Source organism: Paroedura picta, chromosome 4, assembly GCF_049243985.1.
Source record: "Paroedura picta isolate Pp20150507F chromosome 4, Ppicta_v3.0, whole genome shotgun sequence".
In the NCBI taxonomy this organism is placed as follows: Eukaryota; Metazoa; Chordata; class Lepidosauria; order Squamata; family Gekkonidae; genus Paroedura; species Paroedura picta.
The window spans coordinates 4594705-4615014 of record NC_135372.1 but is presented as its reverse complement, the minus strand read 5'-3'; the positions used below and the strand labels follow the sequence as shown (position 1 = coordinate 4615014).

At 47.0% G+C, this 20310-nt stretch overlaps 1 long non-coding RNA gene across 1 annotated transcript in view; it reads left to right on the top strand.

Annotated features, from left to right (window-relative positions):
- Positions 1 to 20310, top strand: part of LOC143834801 (uncharacterized) — a 37967-nt gene that overhangs the window by 15196 nt on the left and 2461 nt on the right. The gene's annotated exons all lie outside the window — the stretch shown is intronic.

Sequence of the window (20310 nt, the reverse complement as noted above, 5' to 3'; positions counted from 1 at the left end):
ACCTGGCGCCACTTCCTAGAGGGGTCCAACATCCCGTTCGAGGTCTGGACCAATCACAAAAACTTGGAAGCCCTGAGGAGACCGCGTACACTTAACACCAAACAAATCTGATGGGCTGACTTCTTCTCCAAGTTTGACTTCACCCTGGTGCACATCCCAGGGCGAAAAAACTTCATGGTGGACGCCTTGTCCCGTATGCACCCGGGCGAGCACAGGGCCCCCCGGGTTGACACGGTCTTTACCCCAAAGCAGCTGGGCCTCCTGGTCCAAACCCGCAGCCAGGCCCAGGTAGCGGGTCAACAGATCCAGGGCCCTCCGCCAGCGCCTCCGGGGGCCCCGCCCCTAGTACCCCTATCGGAGTTCCAAACGGCCCTCAGGCCTGACCCACAATTGGCCGACCTCCGTTCGCAGCTGCGCGCCCACGAGGGGGTCTGGTACTGGGGGGACCGCTGGTATGTCCCCGCCTCCCTCCGCAAACAGATTCTCGAATTTGCCGCGACAGCAAAGCCGCTGGGCACTTTGGTTTCCTAAAGACATGGGGGTTGCTTCGGCGCCAATTCTCGTGGCCAGGGGCCTGCCGCGACGTGGGGAAATACGTCGCGGGCTGCCTGGTTTGCCTTTCGCACAAGCGGGGTGTGGGGAAGCCCCAGGTCCTGTTGAAGCCCCTGGAAGTCCCGGACCGCCCCTGGGAGATTATCTCCATGGATTTTATCACAGACTTACCCCTCAGCCAGGGGAAGACGGTGATTTGGGTGGTGGTGGACCAATTCTCGAAACAAGCCGACTTCGTGCCCTGCCCGGGTCTGCCCACCGCACAACGCCTCACGGAACTATTCGTTGCCCACGTGGTGAGACTCCATGGGTTCCCCCACAAGATAATCAATGACCGGGGGGCACAGTTCGTTGCCAAATTCTGGGGGGCCCTGATGACCCTGGCGGGTGTGTCCCGGGGGCTCAGCTCCGCGTACCACCCCGCCACGAATGGGTAGACGGAGCGAGTAAACCAAGTGCTCGAACAATACCTCCGCTGCTTCCTGAACTACCATCAGGATGACTGGGTTTCCCTCTTGCCCTTGGCGGAGTACGCGTACAACAACGCGCCGCACTCCAGCACGGGGAAATCCCCCTTTGAAGTGGTGCATGGCTACGCCTCACCCCCCTTCTCCACTTTGACGAAACCACCGGGGGACCCCTCCGCTACCCCACCGGGAGTCGACGAGTGGGCGGCCTGGGTATGAGAGGCCTGGGGGGAGGTGACGGAGTCCCTGGGAAAAGCAAAAGCTGACTTCAAATGATGGGCTGACCGGAAGCGCCAGAATTCCCCCCCCCTACACCGTGGGGGACGAGATGTATATTTTCACAAAACACCTCAAGAATAGGCATCCATGCAAAAAGCTGAGCTACCAATTCGTGGGCCCCTTCAAAGTGGTAAAAGTGCTAAACGAAGTCACGATACTGGTGGACATCCCAAAGGCTTATCGCAAAGTCCACCCGGTTTTCCATGTCAGCTTGGTCAAGAAGGCCCCCCCGCCAGACGCTTGGCACCCTCAGTCCCGTCCTCCTCCCCCCGTCATGGTGGGGGAGGACAGCCACTACGAGCTGGCCGACATCGTTGATTCCCATTTCTTCTGTAAACAGTTGCAATACTTGGTCTCCTGGAAGGGGTTTCCCAACTCCGATAATGAGTGGGTAGACGCGGAGGACGTGGCCACTCCCATCCTCCTCCGCAACTTTCATGCCCGCTTCCCCTACAAGCCGGGCCCAGCCCCCGTCGCCACGGGTGCCTGAACGGGGGGGGGCCCTTAAGGGGAGGCGAGTGTCATGAATCCCCTACTTCATGCCATCTTGATCTATCCCGACCCTGCATATTCTCAAACTTCCATGTCTTCCCCGGCCGGTTCTGGCCAAGGCCATAAAGCAATAAACCTGTCTTCTGAGAACTTCACTCCCTTCCTTTCCCAGCGGGTGAGGAGCTTCACCAAATGTATCAATCTTACTGTAAGTGTCCTTGCGGAGACAGCAAAGTCTCAACAATGTGCCAACCTCCCGATAAGGCTCCTGCCATCTGGCAGCCTGGAAACAGGCTCTCTTTTGTCACCTCTCTTCACTCTCCCGCCAAAACCTTCTGAGTTCCCCTCCCCTATCTGGTGGGCCCTATAACTACCCCACCTGCTCCCCCTGTACTTTGTTATTATCAAGATCTTTGCTTAGGAAGATCTTGGCCTGCTTTAGCATTCTGTGGACTTTGCCTAATAAAGCTCTTCTTGGAAATTTGCAACTGGCTGTTGGATTTCGGATGTGCTTTCACTTGGGACTCCACTGGCTGGGCTCAGCCTGATTCCTGACATCCTTTGCCTTCATCAAAGACATATGTGAGGGGTGTGTGGCTAAAGATGTCGTCCTGAGAGGGTGGCAGGGCATTTGCTCTGCTATCTCTGAAGCCTGACAGGGGTCAATTGCGCAAGCAATTGGCAGAAAAGAGGAGGGGTACGCAAACCCCACCTCACCTTTCTACCCAGGAAGTTCTTGGGGCTGTCTCCAATCCTTTAGGGAGTATATCTCCCTGGATTATAGGCTGTCAGTGTTCCAGGTCCAGAGGACAACTGCCATTTTCTATCTCGGACTTTCTTTTCTTTCTTTAATCTTAAAGTATCTGCTTCAACCCTACACGATGATTTACCGCAAATGAACGTTTTGAACTGAGGGGAGGACATCGGCTGAGTTCCAAAACATCATTTACTGCAAGTTTCTCTCATTTTTCTTTTTTTTTTTCTTCTCCGTCTCTCTTCCTGCATCAAAGCCCTTTGTTTCCCCCCTCCTCTTACTCTGCTCTGCCCGAAGCCACCTCGTTATGAGGCAGGCTAATTCTCCTAACTAAGCAGAAGAAGGACTCAAATCAACTCAAATTAATTGGCAAAAGCTCTTATTGTAATTGTTTTGGTTTTCGGAGATAAGAGATAAGAGCTGTGAATGGGAAGATCTCACGAGAACTCTGTGCCAGCACGAGAATATCTGCCTTAACTGACTTCAATACGTCACATGCCAGAGGATAAAACAGAGGACCTTTACTGGCCACTTGTAAAATTGTTCGAGGCCGTTTTTTTTTTAAGTCAAAAACATGTCTATATTAAAAAGAGTGGCTCATCTAATAGAGAAACAGACCCAAGATTTCAAAGTATTTATAGATGGATTGGTCGAAAATATCTCCAAGGAGATCCAAGATGGCAAGGAAGAAGTCTCCAATAGGAATGATGGATCAATAACAGTGGCTGATGACAGCTTTAAACAAGGTGGAAAACCAACAGCAGAAGAGAAATCTGAAATTCATATCTTCAAGGAGATCCAAGATGCCAAGGAAGAAGTCTTTAACAGGAATGATGGATCAATAACAGTGGCTGATGACAGCTCTAAACAAGGTGGAAAACCAACAGTAGAATCTCTTCAGATTTGAAATTCTGGAGACGGAAAAGGGGATGCCGGAGTTCTGCAGCCCAGATAAGGACACCCTTTTTAAAAAGACACACAGCCATCTCAAAGCAACAGTGTACAAAAATCAATCAAAAGAAATATGGATCTGCAGTGAAAGTAACCGATTTAAAGGAGCTCTTTGGGGAAAAAATTGTATTGATACTGGAGTCCAGGAGGTGCAACGGCCTCAAGATTTATCGATGCATATTCTGCGGGAAAGAGTACAACTGCACTTTCCACGCCAAAGGCCAATGGGACAGAATATAAGTCTACGGGAATGACAAGATGTAGCAAGCCTCAAGATGAGACCCCCTTAAGAAGACCGAAAGCTCATATTGTTTTATGTTTAATGTTATACTGTATTCTATATTTCTATTTTTATGAAAAAGAGGAAGCAGTGTCTCTTTCTCTCTTGTTTCTTGTTTCTTTTCTTTGTAGGCATATAGGTAATATAATCATTAGTGTTGGAAAGATAAAATGGGGGTCCCCCCCTTATTTTTTCTTTTTTCTATTAGTGTATTGTTCTAGGGCCAAAGCCTACACTGACCTGTAGAAAATGTTTAATGTTAAGCTTTCAACTTAAATCTGAAAATATACCTGTCAGGATGGCTCTTAGAACGGGTGAAGTATAAATTGTTTTGTAGATGTATCAGAATTAAGGATAAGGACAAGCTATAGAAGACTGAAAGCTTATATTGTTCTATGTTTAATGTTAAGCATTTAATCTAAACCTGTAAACTTTATTATTCTCTGTATTAACAACATATATTGTATCCTACATTGCTATTTTTATGAAAAAGGGGAAGCAGTGCTTTTTTTCTCTCTTGTTTCTTTTCCTTAGTAGGCATATAGGTAATATAATCGTTAGTGTTGGAAATATAAAATGGGGCTTTCCCCCCCTTATTTTTTCTTTATTGGTGTATTGTTATAGGGCCAAAGCTCATACTGATCTGTAGAAAATGCAAAGCTCTCAACTTATACTTGTCAGGATGGCTCTTAGAATGGGTCAAGTATAAATGGTTCTGTAGATGTATCTGTATTAAGGATAAGGAGAAATTATGAAATCCTTTTGCAATTTTTTTTCTTTGTACATCTTTAAGGCAAAGCCCTACTTTCCTCTCCCTTCATTAGGGTATTGATACAGGGCCAAAACTCATACTGTTCTATAAGAAATGTTTAATGTTAAGCATCTAACAAACCTAGAAATATCTGCCAGGATAGCTCTTAGATTGTATCAAGCAACGTGAGGTCTACAATCTCTCAAGTAAGTTGATTAATAATAACTTTTCTTTTGTATATCTAAATAGGCCTTTTTTCTTTTTTAAATGTAGTGGAAATGTGGATGGCTCTTAGACTCAGTCTTGGGCAAAAGTTTATATCACTGTGGAGTCAATGTGGGGTCGTATATTTTCAAATGATGATTATATTTTATTTACTGCTTTTTGTATTAATAACTCGTGTTGCATCCTATATTTCTATCTTTATGAAAATAAAAAAAACTTGTATATATATATAAAAAAAAGACATATGTGAGATTCTTTGATGAAGGCAAAGGAAACATATGTAACAATTAGGGTTATATAGCGAAAGCAAGTTATCAACCTGAAATACTCGTTGGCTAATGGTCATATACCATAACAATGGTCATATAGAAAAAGCTACTAGTGCTAAAGCTACTAAGCATGCTAAAGACACCTTAAATACTGGGCTAAGATATCACTTTATGTCATTGATTACATGAACAATTACGGTTATATAGTATTGCTATTTCCAAATTCTCTATTATTATTATAGTATTATGAAATTATAGTATTATAGTATTATGAAATTCTGCATTCTACTGGGTTTGATAAATACTCGTTGGCTAATTAATTACTTTATATTAATTACTTTACTGATTACATCCATACAAGGAATAGGAAACATACCTGCCAAGGGTTGCTAAGTAACTTCTACTGCGGATGAGAGAACTGTAAATACAAAGAAATTACTAAGAAATTACTTTACACCCATACAACGAATGGGATATATTTCTGCTAAGCGTTGCTCAGAAGCCAGACAGTGAGATATGACATGATTAGTGGTTTCTCCACGCTGGGCAGTAACCCAAAGAGCGCCAGAATCCACGCACACAGGAAGATATTTCCAGGGATTTAAGCGAGGTTCCTGAGTAACATCCATTTGCCAGAGTGGGTAGGCCTCCAGCCCCCGTGGGTTCACACCCTCAGGAGCCAGAGGAGTGAGACCAGCACATTGAGAGCAGGAACGAACAATGTGATGTGCTTCATCAAGAGGAATGTTAAAATTCTTAGCAAGACTTTGAGCATTCTGATGAAAAAATTGATAACCGTAAATACTTGTTGGCTAAGAAATTACTTTATCTCATTGATATCTCCCATACAACAAATGGGATATATTCATGCTAAGTGTTGCTCACTTGAACAGGACCTGTCCTGCCCATTCATATAGCATGCATGCTAAACACACCCTTTCGTGTAAACCAAGGTGGTGTACCGAAATGTAAACAACATTTACGACTCATTCTACCAATACTACTTCTGATTTCATATAGTTAGCAGAAAATATCCTGGAAGTTTATCATATGCTGCAGATGAAGTTTCTTGGTATTGTTACTTAAAACCAACACAACTGGTAGTAGATTGCGAAATAGTTTCCTTTGCCATCATCAAGGAATTATGTAGCAAAAGCAAGTAGTGCTATTTCCAAATTCTCTATTATTATTATTAGATAGTATTATGTAACTCTATGAAATACTCGTTGGCTAATGAATGGTCATATACCATAACAATGGTAATATAGCAAAAGCTACTAGTGCTATTTCCAAATACTCTATTATCATATAGTGTTATGAAATTCTGTCTTCTACTGCATATGAGATAACCTTAAATACTGGTTGGCTAAGAAATTGCTTTATTACATCCATACAAAAATGGGATATATACCTGCTATTGGCATGTATGCTAAAGACACCTTAAATACTCGGCCAAGAAATTATGTCATTGATTACATTCAGACAATGAACGGGATTCATACCTGCTGTATAGCATGCATGCTAAAGACACCTTAAATACTGGACTAAGATACCACTTTGTCATTGATTACATCCATACACCGAATAGTTGTATACCAGCTAAACGTTGCGCACTTGAACAGGACCTGGCATGCATGTTAAACAACCTATCGTGTAAACCAAGGGGGTTACGGAAATGCAAACAAGTTTTACACGAGAACAATTACAGATATAGCGAAAGCAAGTATTGCTATTTCCAAATTCTCTATTATTATTATTATAATATTATGAAATTCTACATTCTACTGGGTAAGAATGTTAAATACACATTGGATAATTAATTTATATCACTGATTACATCCATACAAGGAATAGGAAATATACCTGCCAAGCGTTCCTGTTATGAAATTCTATCTTCTACGGCGTATGAGATAACCATAAATACTTGTTGGCTAAGAAATCACTTTATCTCATTGACTACACCCATACAACGAATTGGATATATTCCTGCTAAGCGTTGCTCACTTGAACTGGACCTGTCCTGCACATTCATATAGCATGCATGCTAAAGACACCCTTTCGGGTAAACCAAGGCGGTGTGCCAAAATGTAAACAACATTCACAAGAGCGACGACTCATTCTACCATTACTACTTCTGATTTCATATAGTCGCAGAAAATATCCTGGACGTTTGTTATATGCCGCAGATGGAGTATCTTGGTATTGTTTCTTAAAACCAGCACAAGGCCTATTATATTAGAAGATAGTTTCTTCAACAATGTAACATATTTAACTATTATGGTCATATACCAAAAGCTACTAGTGCTATTTGCAAAGTCTCTATTATTACTATATAGTGTTATGAAATTCTCTCTTCTACTCCATATAAGATAACCTTAAATACTGGTTGGCTAAGAAATTACTTTATCTCATTGATTACATCCATACAACGAATGGGAAATATTCCTGCTCAGCGTTGCTCACTTGGAACTGACCTGCACAATCATATAGCATGCACCCTTTCGTGTAAACCAAGGCGGTGTAACGAAATGTAAACAACATTCACAAGAGTGATGACTCATTCTATCATTACTACTTCTGATTACATATAGTCAGCAGAAAATATCCCGGAAGTTTATCATATGCTGCAGATGGAGTCTCTTGGTATTGTTACTTAAAAACGTCAAAACCCGTAGTAGATTCTGAAATAGTTTGCCTTCATCAAGGAATGTCACATATTTAACAATTAGGGTTATATACCCTAAATATACCTGCTAAACGTTGTGCCCTTGGACAGGACCTGGCCTGCTCATTTACATAGCATGCCTGCTTAAGGCACACTTTCGTTTATACCGAAGTATAAAGTACAGAAATGTAAACAATATATACAAAAGAACTTTTACCTTTATTTCTTTGTATGTCTTCATATAGTTAGCATAAAATATTCCGCAAGTTTATCATATGCTGCAGTGCTATTTCCATATTCTCTATTATTACTATATAGTGTTGAAATTCTCTCTTCTACTGCATATGAGATAACCTTAAAAACTGGTTGGCTAAGAAATTACTTTATGTCATTGATTACATCCATACAACGAATAGTTAAGATACCTGCTAAACATTGCGCACGAACAGGACCTGTCATGCATGCTAAAGACACCCTTTCATGTAAACCAAGGGAGTTACAGAAATGCTAACAAGTTTTACACGAGAACAATTACGGGTATATAGTGAAAGCAAGTATTGCTATTTCCAAATTCTATATTATTATTTTTATAGTAATGAAAAATTCTACATTCTACTGGGTATGATAAATATTGGATAATTAATTACTTTATATCACTGATTACATCCATACAAGGAATAGGAAATACACCTGCCAAGCGTTCCTAAGTGTTATGAAATTCTATCTTCTACGGCATATGAGATAACCGTAAATACTTGTTGGCTAAGAAAGTACTTTGACTACACTATATTATTATTATTAAATATGAAATTCTATCAACCTGAAATATTCGTTGGCTAATGAAATATACCATAACAATGGTCATATAGCAAGAACTACTAGTGCTATTTCCAAATTCTCTATTATTATTATATAGTTATAAAATTCTGTCTTCTACTGCACATGAGCTAACCTTAAATACTGGTTGGCTAAGAAATTACTTTATGTCATTGATTACATCCATACAAAAATGGGATATATACCTGCTATAAGCATGTATGCTAGACACCTTAACTACTCGGCTAAGAAATTATGTCATTAATTACATCCAGATAACGAACGGGATACATACCTGCTAAACGTTGTGCACTTGAACAGGACCTGGCCTGCCCATTTACATAGCATGCATGCTTAAGACACACTTTCGTTTATACCAATGCGGTGTACATAAATGTAAACAAAATTTACAAAAGAATGACTCATTTTACCTTTATTTCTTTGTATGTCTTCATATAGCAGAAAATATCCCGCAAGCTTATCATATGCTGCAGATGGAGTCTCTTGGTATTGTTTCTTAAAACCATCAGAAGCCCTATTATATTAGAAGATAGTTTCTTAGAACAACAATGTAACATATTTAACTACTATGGTCATATAGCAAAAGCTACTAGTGCTATTTCCAAATTCTCTATTATTACTATTGGGATGAGAGAGATTCAGACACATGAAGGTATCTGAGTGTCAGCAGGAGCAAAAAATCAATGACAGCTCGATTATCTAGGATTGCATGTCTCAGTTCTTTTTGTTCTTCATTAGGTGCTGCTAGTGCTGTTGAAGTAGCGTTTATACTTTTGGCTACGCTACAGGCAAACCCTTGGCTTGAAACTCAACATCAAGAAAACAAAGATCATGGCATCCGGCCCTCTCAATTCATGGCAAATAGATGGGGAAGAAATGGAGATAGTGACAGATTTTATTTTCCTGGGCTCCAAGATCACTGCAGATGGGGACTGCAGCAAAGAAATTAAAAGACGCTTGCTCCTGGGGAGGAAAGCTATGGCAAATCTAGACAGCATCCAAAAAAGCAGAGACATCACCCTGCCAACAAAAGTGCGTTTAGTCAAGGCTATGGTATTCCCAGTTGCAATGTATGGCTGCGAAAGTTGGACCATAAGGAAGGCCGAGCGTCAAAGAATTGAGGCTTTTGAACTCTGGTGCTGGAGAAGACTCTTGCGAGTCCCTTGGACTGCAAGGCGAACAAACCGTTCAGTCCTAGAGGAGATCAACCCTGACTGCTCTTTAGAAGGCCAGATCCTGAAGATGAAACTCAAATACTTTGGCCACCTCATGAGAAGGAAGGACTCCCTGGAGAAGAGCCTAATGCTGGGAGCGATCGAGGGCAAAAGAAGAAGGGGACGACAGAGAATGAGGTGGCTGGATGGAGTCACTGAAGCAGTAGGTGCAAACTTAAATGGACTCCGGGGAATGGTGGAGGACAGGAAGGCCTGGAGGATCATTGTCCATGGGGTCGCGATGGGTCGGACACGACTTTGCACATAACAACAACACAGGCAAACCCTACAGGCAAAGAGTTACATCTGAATTGCAAGATTCATCTAAAGAGGCCACATTGTAAACTCTCTGACTAGAATACCATTCTTTGCGTGATAAGCGACTGCCTTACACAAACAACACAATGAATCTGACACATTAGCTGGAATATAGTTAAAAGTACGTGATCCACATGTGAAAAACCATAGTGGAGGAAGAAATGTGTGAGCATAAGCAAACAAAACATTTTCAACTGAGGAACAATTTACATTAGCAGTGGTACCCAACCCCCGGTCAGGGGACCGGTGCCGGTTTGTGGATCAGTTGGTACCGGGCCGCAGCTCTTCCTTGTCCTCCTCCCTGGCTGCTGCCTCAGGGGCTGCCCTGCCACTCTGCTGCCGGGTCATCTTTGGTGGCAGCCATGGCTGGGGCTCCTCCTCGGCACGACACTGCGCAGTTACTGCTGGCATCGCCCCCCAGAGGGCAGCAGGAAGTCAGAGGCGCTGGCGGGAAAGCAAGTGGAGCAGGGACTCAGGCAGCGGCAGCGATGTCCCTCAGCAAAAGACTACCCTCCCCACCAGGCCTCAGTGAAATTGTCAAGCGTTGACCGGTCCCCGGTGATAAAAAGGTTGGGGACCACTGTTCATTAGGACAAACTTTAAGACAGTGGGGCTTCTTGTGATGTGATGTGCAATTAATGACATGTGCACAGGTAGTATTAGAAGCAACATAAGAGAAAGAGAATCATCTTTGAGTGTGCGTTTATTCCCCAATCATTTGTTAGCAGGTACTACTCCCTTCAACCAAATATCATTTAACAACAGATGTAAAGGAGTACGGACAGGAATTAAGCATGTGGAGAGTAAATTCTGCAAGTTCATAGTGGATTGCAGACAAAAGGTGGATGCATTTACTTGCTGTGCTAGATGGGTCCAGAGATTAAATTTAAGGCAGTTGAGAAGTAGTTGCACCGGACTGGTGGATAGCAGCAGAAAGATTCCCAGCAGAAGGAGAAATGATCTCATGATGTAAAGAGGGTGTGTGAACAGAATTGGCAGTGATAGCCGCAGAAAGTGCAAGGAACAGATTCTCTGGTGTCTCCTGGGCTCCGGTTTGTTGCAGAAGCTGGCGAGCTTGGAGAGTCGTTGCCTTGACAGCCCCCCCCAGGTCACGGGAACTGCTTTGTTGGTTGTTGGCACTCTATGGTGTTATGGAGAGATGTTTGGGAACTCCAGTACTGGGTTGGGCTGGCCTTGGTGCCAAGCCATGCGACCTATGGGCGACAAAAAGATGCATACCCTCTCCCCCAGGTTAACAAAGGAGCCGGTCCATGCCACGTGGACCTGACAGGTAAAAGACGCTAAAAGACCATGGGCAGGGGTAGGATTGGGCATGCCCGAAAATGCCGGTCCAAGGCTGAAACCGGTGTTACAAAGGAGCCAAGTGAAGGTGTCAAATTTAAATGATTATAAACAAAAAGAGCCTTGGAGACCAGATTAAAAGCCCATTGCTGGGTAGGGGGTGTCCACTCTTTTCTATTAATTTAGAAAGTAGGGATTTGAAGGAACAATTAGCGCATTCTACTATGGCCTGGCATGTAGAGTTATAGGGCAAGCCATGAATGAGCTGAATGTCCCAGTGTGAGCAAAAAGCAGCAAAAGCCTGTGAACAGTAAGAAGAACCATTGTCAGTCTTGAGTCGAGCTGGCCGACCCAAGGCCACAAAAGAAGCCAGACAGTGAGATATGACATGATTAGTGGTTTCTCCACGCTGGGCAGTAACCCAAAGAGCGCCAGAATCCACGCACACAGGAAGATATTTCCAGGGATTTAAGCGAGGTTCCTGAGTAACATCCATTTGCCAGAGTGGGTAGGCCTCCAGCCCCCGTGGGTTCACACCCTCAGGAGCCAGAGGAGTGAGACCAGCACATTGAGAGCAGGAACGAACAATGTGATGTGCTTCATCAAGAGGAATGTTAAAATTCTTAGCAAGACTGCGAGCATTCTGATGAAAAAATTGATAACCGTAAATACTTGTTGGCTAAGAAATTACTTTATCTCATTGATATCTCCCATACAACAAATGGGATATATTCATGCTAAGTGTTGCTCACTTGAACAGGACCTGTCCTGCACATTCATATAGCATGCATGCTAAACACACCCTTTCGTGTAAACCAAGGTGGTGTACCGAAATGTAAACACCATTTACGACTCATTCTACCAATACTACTTCTGATTACATATAGTTAGCAGAAAATATCCTGGAAGTTTATCATATGCTGCAGATGGAGTCTCTTGGTATTGTTACTTAAAGCCATTACAACCCCTAGTAGATTCTGAAATAGTTTCCTTTGCCTTCATCAAGGAATGTCATGTATTTAACAATTAGGGTTATATTGCAAAAGCGCTATTTCCAAATTCTCTATTATTATTATTAAATAGTATTATGAAACTCTATCAACCTTAAATACTCTTTGGCTAATGAATGGGCATATACCATAACAATGGTTATATAGCAAAAGCTACTAGTGCTATTTCCAAATTCTCACTGCAGAGACACAGAGCCACACTTTTGGCTTTAAACAGGCCACAACTTTATTCAACCTTTTACTGAGTGTTGGATAGCATGGGGAATTAGGAACCAGCCCTCACGAGCCACAAGGCAGCCATAGATTAATCCTGCAGGTATGCATGGGCCCCTCCAGCATCCCGCCGGGCACTCTGGCATCCCGCTGGGCTCCCTGTGCCCCCAATGCTGGATGTTACAGGGAGGTGACCAAATTATGAAATCCGTTGAGGCGTGAACCTCTGCCGGGTTCCGAATCACCCAGAAATGTGGATCTGGATTCAGGGTCATCCTCCATGAGTGATGGCCACCCAGCTCCACTTACCCACGGCCTCTTATGGAGGCCCCCCCACTAGAGCATGCCAGCACTCAGGCTGGGATTGCTCAACCAATGGTTCCTCCACATGCCCAAAAACCGCCACAGAGCAAGGGGATGGAAATTCCCATGCCCTAGTTCCCACCAACGCTCAAAGCCTGTAGCCATCCAACAACGCATGACACAAGTCATGTAACCAAAGATCCATCCCGCACTCCGATGGACTCCATCAGCCTTGTATAAAGGCCCTGACCGATGATTGATGTCTTGGGTGTGGGATGACCAAACCACCCTTTTGAACCAAAAACGTATTAACTGCCGTTAACCTTCTTCCGTGCACCATCAACTTTTTTGGGGGAAACAGGTCCCCTCCAAACCCAACGTTTTAACAACATTGACCACCAAATCTGAATTCCAGGGAACTGGTAGGTAACATTCTCGAAGTCTTGTCTGATGGAGTCAGCCAATCTAACTGCCATCATGCTGGTGAGATTGTTCTCCCCAAATTATTAATATGTTGGGAATGCCGGTGCGTCGAATGGCCGTGTCCAAGTCAGTCAGCAGAGATGACCAGCGCATTTGACGACCCAGCCAGGATATTTGATAGCGATCTTCCAAACTCCTTGGCTAAGAAATTATGTCATTGATTACATCCATACAACGAATGGGATACATATCTGCTGTATAGCATGCATGCTAAAGACACCTTAAATACTGGGCTAAGATATCACTTTACTATATTCTATCAGCCTGTGCCCTGCTTCATTTTGTACTCCAAGGTCAAACTTGCCTGTTATCTTTTGGCTTCCAACTTTAGCATTCCAATCCCCCATCATTTCTTGGCATTGCTTCTAGAAGGTGTTGTAGGGCTTCATTTTGCTTTAGGATGCTTAGGGCTGATCCTGTGTTGAGCAGGGGGTTGAACTAGATGGCCTGTGTGGCCCCTTCCAACTCTATGATTCTATGATTCTATGATTCTATGATTCATAGAACTGGTCAACATCCTCTTCAGGAGCAGTGGTTGGGGCATAGACCTGGATCCCTGTGATGTTGAATGGTTTGCCATGGATTCAAACTGAGATCATTCTGTCATTTTGGGGATTATATCCCAAGACTGCTTTTCGTACTCTCTTATTGATTATGAAGGCTACTCCATTTCTTCTGCGAGATTCTTGTCCACAGTAGTATACCTGATGGTCATCTGAATTAAATTCACCCATTCCTGTCCATTTTAGTTCACTGATTCCTAAAATGTCGATGTTCAGTCTTGTCATCTCTTGTTTAATGACGTCCAGCCTGCCTTGATTCACGGATCAGTCGGTCCAGGTTCCTATGGAATAAAAATCTTTACAGCATCGGTCTGTCTTTTCGCCACCGGATACTTCCACAACTTTCCACAATTAAAGTCCTTTTGGTTTTGGCCCAGTCGCTTCATTCATTCTGGCACGTACTAGCCGTCTGCTCATCCCCAGTACCATATTGGAAATCCTCCGTCCTGAGGGGCTCATCTTCCAGCGTCATATCGTTTTGCCTTTTGAACTTGTCCATTGGGTTTTCATGGCAAAGATACTGGAGTGGTTTGCCATTTCCTTCTCCAGTGGATCACCTTTTGTCAGAGCTCTCAGCTATGACCTGTCCGTCTTGGGTAGCCCTACACGGCATAGCTCATAGCTTCACTGAGCTACGCAAGCCTCCTTGCCACGGCAAGGCAGCAATCTTTGAAGCGGGTGTTATTAAATAGTATTATGAAATTCTATCAACCTTAAATAGGTAAAGGTAAAGGTATCCCCTGTGCAAGCACCGAGTCATGTCTGACCCTTGGAGTGACGCCCTCTAGCGTTTTCATGGCAGACTCAATACGGGGTGGTTTGCCAGTGCCTTCCCCAGTCATTACCGTTTACCCCCCAGCAAGCTGGGTACTCATTTTACCGACCTCGGAACGATGGAAGGCTGAGTCAACCTTGAGCCGGCTGCTGGGATTGAACTCCCAGCCTCATGGGCAAAGCTTTTAGATGGCTGCCTTACCACTCTGCGCCACAAGAGGCTCTTATCAACCTTAAATACTCGTTGGCTAATGAATGGTCATATACCATAACAATGGTATATAGCAAAAGCTACTAATGCTATTTCCAAATTCTCTATTATTATTATACTAGAAAAAAAGCCCATTTATAAAAATGGGCAGAGTGCAGGCATAGTGCCAGGGCTCCGTACCTAGGAGCTCGCAGGGCAGCTGGTGGGGACAGGCTGGTAAGCGGCGCGGTTTGGAGGCCCGGTGGTGTAAGCGATGGGGAAGGGAAGCACGCATGCTCAGGAGTCCGGGCATACGTGCTGGAGGTAGGGGCGGGGGCAGGGTGTCGGGGCAAGCAACCAGGCATGCGCGTGAGTCCGCGCATGCCTGGTTCATTCGCGTGGCCTGCCGGCCAGCGGGCAAGCCGCGCTGGCTGGCGTCGTGGCTAACAGGACAAAGGGAAGAGAGGGAGAGGGAGCAGGAGGCCTGGCATAAGGTGAGCGCGGAGCAGGGAGTGGGCGGGAGAAGGGTGAGTTGGTGTGGGGTTCAGAAGTGTGGGGACAGGGGCTGGGGTAGAGGCGGCAGATGGTTTTTGGGGCGTTGTGGCGTGTCGGGAAGGGGTTTGGGGAGGGTGGGAGGGTGAGCGGGCTGCGGGTGGGAGGCGGGGTGGGTTGTTTTTTGTTGGGAAGCGGCGGGAGGTTGCGCAGGGGTCTGGGGAGGGTTTGGGGGTTGGGTGGCGGCGGGTGGGTGGCGGAGTGTGTGGCTGGGTGGGTTTTGTTGTCTCGGGAAGCGGCGGCGGGTTGGGAAGGGGTCTGGGGAGGGTTGGGTGGTTGGCTGGCGAGCTTCTATCATTGGCGGCGGGCTGACGCGGCGAGAGGCGCTTTGCGCCTCTCGCCGCGTCAGCCCGCCAGGCAGGGAACCCCCGGGCAGCCGCGCTTTGCGCGACTGCCGGGGGCTCCCTGGGTCGGTGGCCTGACGCGGCGAGAGGCGCTTTGCGCCTCTCGCCGCGTCAGGCCGGGAGGAACTGCGAGCCGCGCTGCGCGTGGCTCGCAGTTCCTGGAGCTGGGACTCGGAGGGACCAATCGGCAGGCGCTTCGCGCCTGCCGATTGGTCCCTCCGATTGTCTGTCGTGAGGAAGGGTCCAATCTGGACCCTTCCTCATCACGGACACATCCCGCCTCGGCAGGCCTTACCGAATTATTTAGTCCGTGGCGCCCGTGGCGCCACGGGCGGTTTAAAGATAGTGTTATGAAATTCTGTCTTCTACTGCATATGAGATAACCTTAAATACTGGTTGGCGAAGAAATTACTTTACGTGATTGATTAAATCAATACAAAAAAAGGGATATATACCTGCTATTAGCATGTATGCTAAAGACACCTTAAATACTCGGCTAAAAATTGTCATTGATTACATCCATACAACGAACGGGATACAACTCATTTAATCTTTATTACTTTGTATGTCTTCATATAGTTAGCAGAAAACATCTTGAAAGTTTATCATATGCTGCAGATGGAGTCTCTTATTTCTTAAAACCAGCAAAAGCTGGTATTACAAGATAGTTTCTTAGGACTTCAACAATGTAACTCACATATTTAACTATTATGGTTATATAGCAAAAGCTACTAGTGCTATTTCCAAATTCTCTATTATTACCATATAGTGTTATGAAATTCTTTCTTCTACTGTATATGAGATAACCTTAAATACTGCTTGGCTAAGAAATTACTTTATGTCATTGATTAGATCCATACAACAAATAGTTAATATACCAGCTAAACGTTGCGCACTTGAACAGGACATGGCATGCATGCATGAACAGGACCTGGCCTGCTGACATACCATTCATGCTAAAACGCAGCTGGAGTCTCACCGGAAGCCGCCATTGACGCGGCAGTGTGGTGGGAGGGAAGGAGGATGCTCCCCAGAGCGTCGGGGCTGCGTGCGTGGCTCAGGGAGCCGCGTCACGTGGGAGGCGCGGGCTCGCGGCGCCTTAAAAGGCGCCACGTGCTCCGAGCCCAGCCTTTTCCCCCCCGGCAGCAGAGCAAGCAACAAGCTTGCTGCTGCTGCCGAGCTCCAAGGGAGGCTGCGCGAGGGCCGGGAGCCTCAAGGGCGGCAAGTGGGCCCAAAAGGGGGCCAGAGATGGCTAGGAGGAACTCGGGAGGGAGGTGAGGAACTCGGGCGAAGAGCCCTGCAGGAGGGGCGGCCGAAGGGCTAGTGCATGGGCCGTGGCTGTACCGTGGCTGTACCGCATGGGCCGTGGCTGTACCTGAGTGTCGGGCCGGGGTGCAGGAGCTCTGCGGATCGCAGGAGCCAGCAGGGGGCCTGAGGCCACAGGAGAGCCACGACGGGGGTGGCAGCAGGCAAGGAAGGGCACGTAGCCCAAGGGAGAGGGTGCCAGGGCTACCCATCAGGGGGGGCAGTCCACTTCCCGAGGGGGGAAAGTCCCAAGGTTCCCGCCCAAGGTTCCTGCGGACTCCATACTCGATCTGGGAGCAAGGCCAGTGGGCCTCCACAGCACAGGGGGGATGGCACGGTCTAGGAGCAGGCCACGGCAGCAAAAGGCACCCAAGTCATGGGAGCGTGGAGCCTCTCCCCTGGGGAGGGCCCATCAGGAGTCGCCGGATTGTGCAGGGGTGGACAGCGTATTGCAGGGCCTTGATGACCCCAGGGGGGAGCAGGCCGCCTTCTGGCAGGGCTATGTGAGAGCCATGTCTCAAATCTCAGGCTCTCACAGAGCAAGGAGTTCGTCCAGCAGCCTTAGCAGGTCGATGGAGGAGCCTGGAGGGGACAGTCGAGGGTCAAGCAGTTAATCTGTGCCTGCAAGCAGATCCCGAGAGAGGCGCAGCAGCCGAAGGACAAAGGAAAGCCACTCTGGTGAGTCCACTTCAGGGGAGGACAGTGGGGATGCCCACAGTGATGACAAATATTGGTTAACGGGGGCCTTTATACCCGGGCTGCCAGCCTGGCTGCACAGCAGGAACACCGATGCACCTCCTGGCATTCATTTGCCCCGAAAACTGAGGGACAAGGCTTTAGATGGTTACTATGTTGACCTTTTTTCTTTCATAAAAACAGGAAAAGGCAGGGACATGGGCAAGAAAAGGTGACAGGAAGTGGGACGATGCAAGAAAACCTTTGTAAACTGGCTAAGGGGGTTTGCTGAATATATGGCGCTTATCCGGAGAGGGCTTATCCGGAGAGGGCTGGCATTTTGCCTGCTACCTCTGTCATGTCCTAGAAGCCTGCGAGTTCAGTGGGGAGGAAGCAGCTATGGACTATGATAAGGAGTTCAGGGAGCTAGCTTCATATAATCCAGATGCCTGCTGGGATCTTAAGCATCAGGATTCCTGGATCATGAAGGTTGGTCCTAGCATCCGACAGAGGAAGGAGAGAGAAAGACGGGCTGCCCCGCTAAAAAGAAGCTTTCCCCTGGCCTGTTGGGATTGAATGTAAGTGCCAGCAGGGCAAATCCGCCCACATCTGTGAGGTGTGCGGGGGGGCACACACAGGGCAATCATGCATGAAAGGGGGTAGTGCCCAGCAGCCCTTTCGAGTGGCCCAATCCTCCTTATAGAAGGATGGGGGATGGGTTTCAGGAGGGCCTTCAGCCACCGGCAAATCCGCCTGAGACACCGTCAGCTGAGCTGCTGAGCCTCGCCCCGACCCCTGTAAGGGTAAGTGCTCTGGAACGCATACTAGCCACTTACCCCGATTGGCGGGCAGCAGTGTATCTGCTGTATCTGCTGAAAACCCTGGTTTTCCAAGGGTTTTAGCATCCCATACATGGGACAAAGGGTGGCAACGGACTGTGACAACTTGAGGTCAGCCAAGGAAATGCCTGATGTGGTGAGGAACAAACTGGAGAAGGAAATGGGGGCAGGCAGGATAGCAGGCCCTTATAGTTCACCCCCCATGCCAAACCTGAGGATTTCGCCGTTGGGAGTGGTCCCTAAACGGGCGGAGGGGCAATACAGGTTGATCCACTACCTGTCCTACCCCAGGGGGTCCTCTGTAAATGACCACATAGCTCCAGAGTTGTGTTCGGTGAGATACGCCTCATTCGACTATGCGGTGGCCATTGTGCGCTCATGTGGGCCGGGAGCAATGATGGCCAACTGCGATGTTCAGTCAGCATTTCACCTGCTGCCAGGGAACCCACGGGATTGTTGTTTGCTGGGGTTCAAATTACAGGGGAGCTGGTACGTCGATAAGGCGATGCCAATGGGGTGCTCCATTACTCGCGATGTATTTGAAGCATTTAGCACATTCCTGGAATGGGCAGCTAAGGAAAAAGGGGGTTTTCAAGCCGCGACCCATTACCTAGATAATTTTCTTTTTGTGGGGGCGGCTGGAGCCCAGGAGTGCCAGGAATGGCTGCAGGTCTTTCAGGAGGTTGCCCAAGACCTAGGGGTCCCATTGGCGCCGGAAAAAACGGAGGGCCCGGCTACGTTGCTTACCTTTCTGGGGATCCAATTGGATTCTGTGGCGGGCACGTTGCGGTTGCCGGATGATAAGCTGTGTGCGCTCAGGGGCCTCTTGGAGGACATGCTGGGCAAGACTAAGAGCACTTTGAGGGAGGTGCAGGCTCTGTTGGGCCATCTCAATTTCGCCTGCAGGGTAGTGGCTCCAGGCCGGGCCTTTTGTGCCCGGCTAGCTAGGTCCACGGTTGGAGTGCGGGGCCCCAGACACCACATCAGGGTAACAAGGGCCATAAAGGAGGACCTTAGGGTGTGGCAGGTCTTCCTGCGACAGTACAATGGGGTTTCTATCTGGCAGTCCCCATTGGCACTTGGCGAGGCACTCCAGGTGCATTCAGATGCGGCTGGCAGCCAGGGCTTTGGGGTGTTTTTTGCCAACCGATGGTGTGCCGAAAAGTGGCCAGAGCATTGGGGCCTGGAGGTGAGGCGGGACCTCACCTTTCTGGAGTTATTTCCGATAGTAGTAGCAGTGGCATTGTGGAAAGGTCGTTTTTCCAACAGAAAGGTCCAATTCTGGTGCGACAACCAGGCAGTCGTGGAAGTGGTCAACAGGCAGTCATCAACCTCTGCTAGGGTTATGGGGCTGGTTTGCCGCCTAGTCCTTGATTGCCTAGTTCATAACATTTCGTTTAAGGCTAAGCATGTGGCTGATGTGCAGAATGAGCTGGCGGGTGCCCTCTCCCGATTGCAGAAAGACAAATTTTTCCAGTTGGCGCCAGAGGCCAGCCGGTCCCCAGACGAGTTTCCAAGAGAGCTGTGGAGCCTTGGAGACAGCTGATACTCCAGGGAGCACTTGGATCACTTCGGCAGCTGGGGAGGTCACCCGGCACTATGCGAGTCCACCTGGCGGGACTTTCCTTTTTTAGCAAGCTGTGGGGGTCGTGGGACCCGGGTTCTTCCTTTCTGGTCCGCAGGGCAGTGGAAGGCTGGAAAAG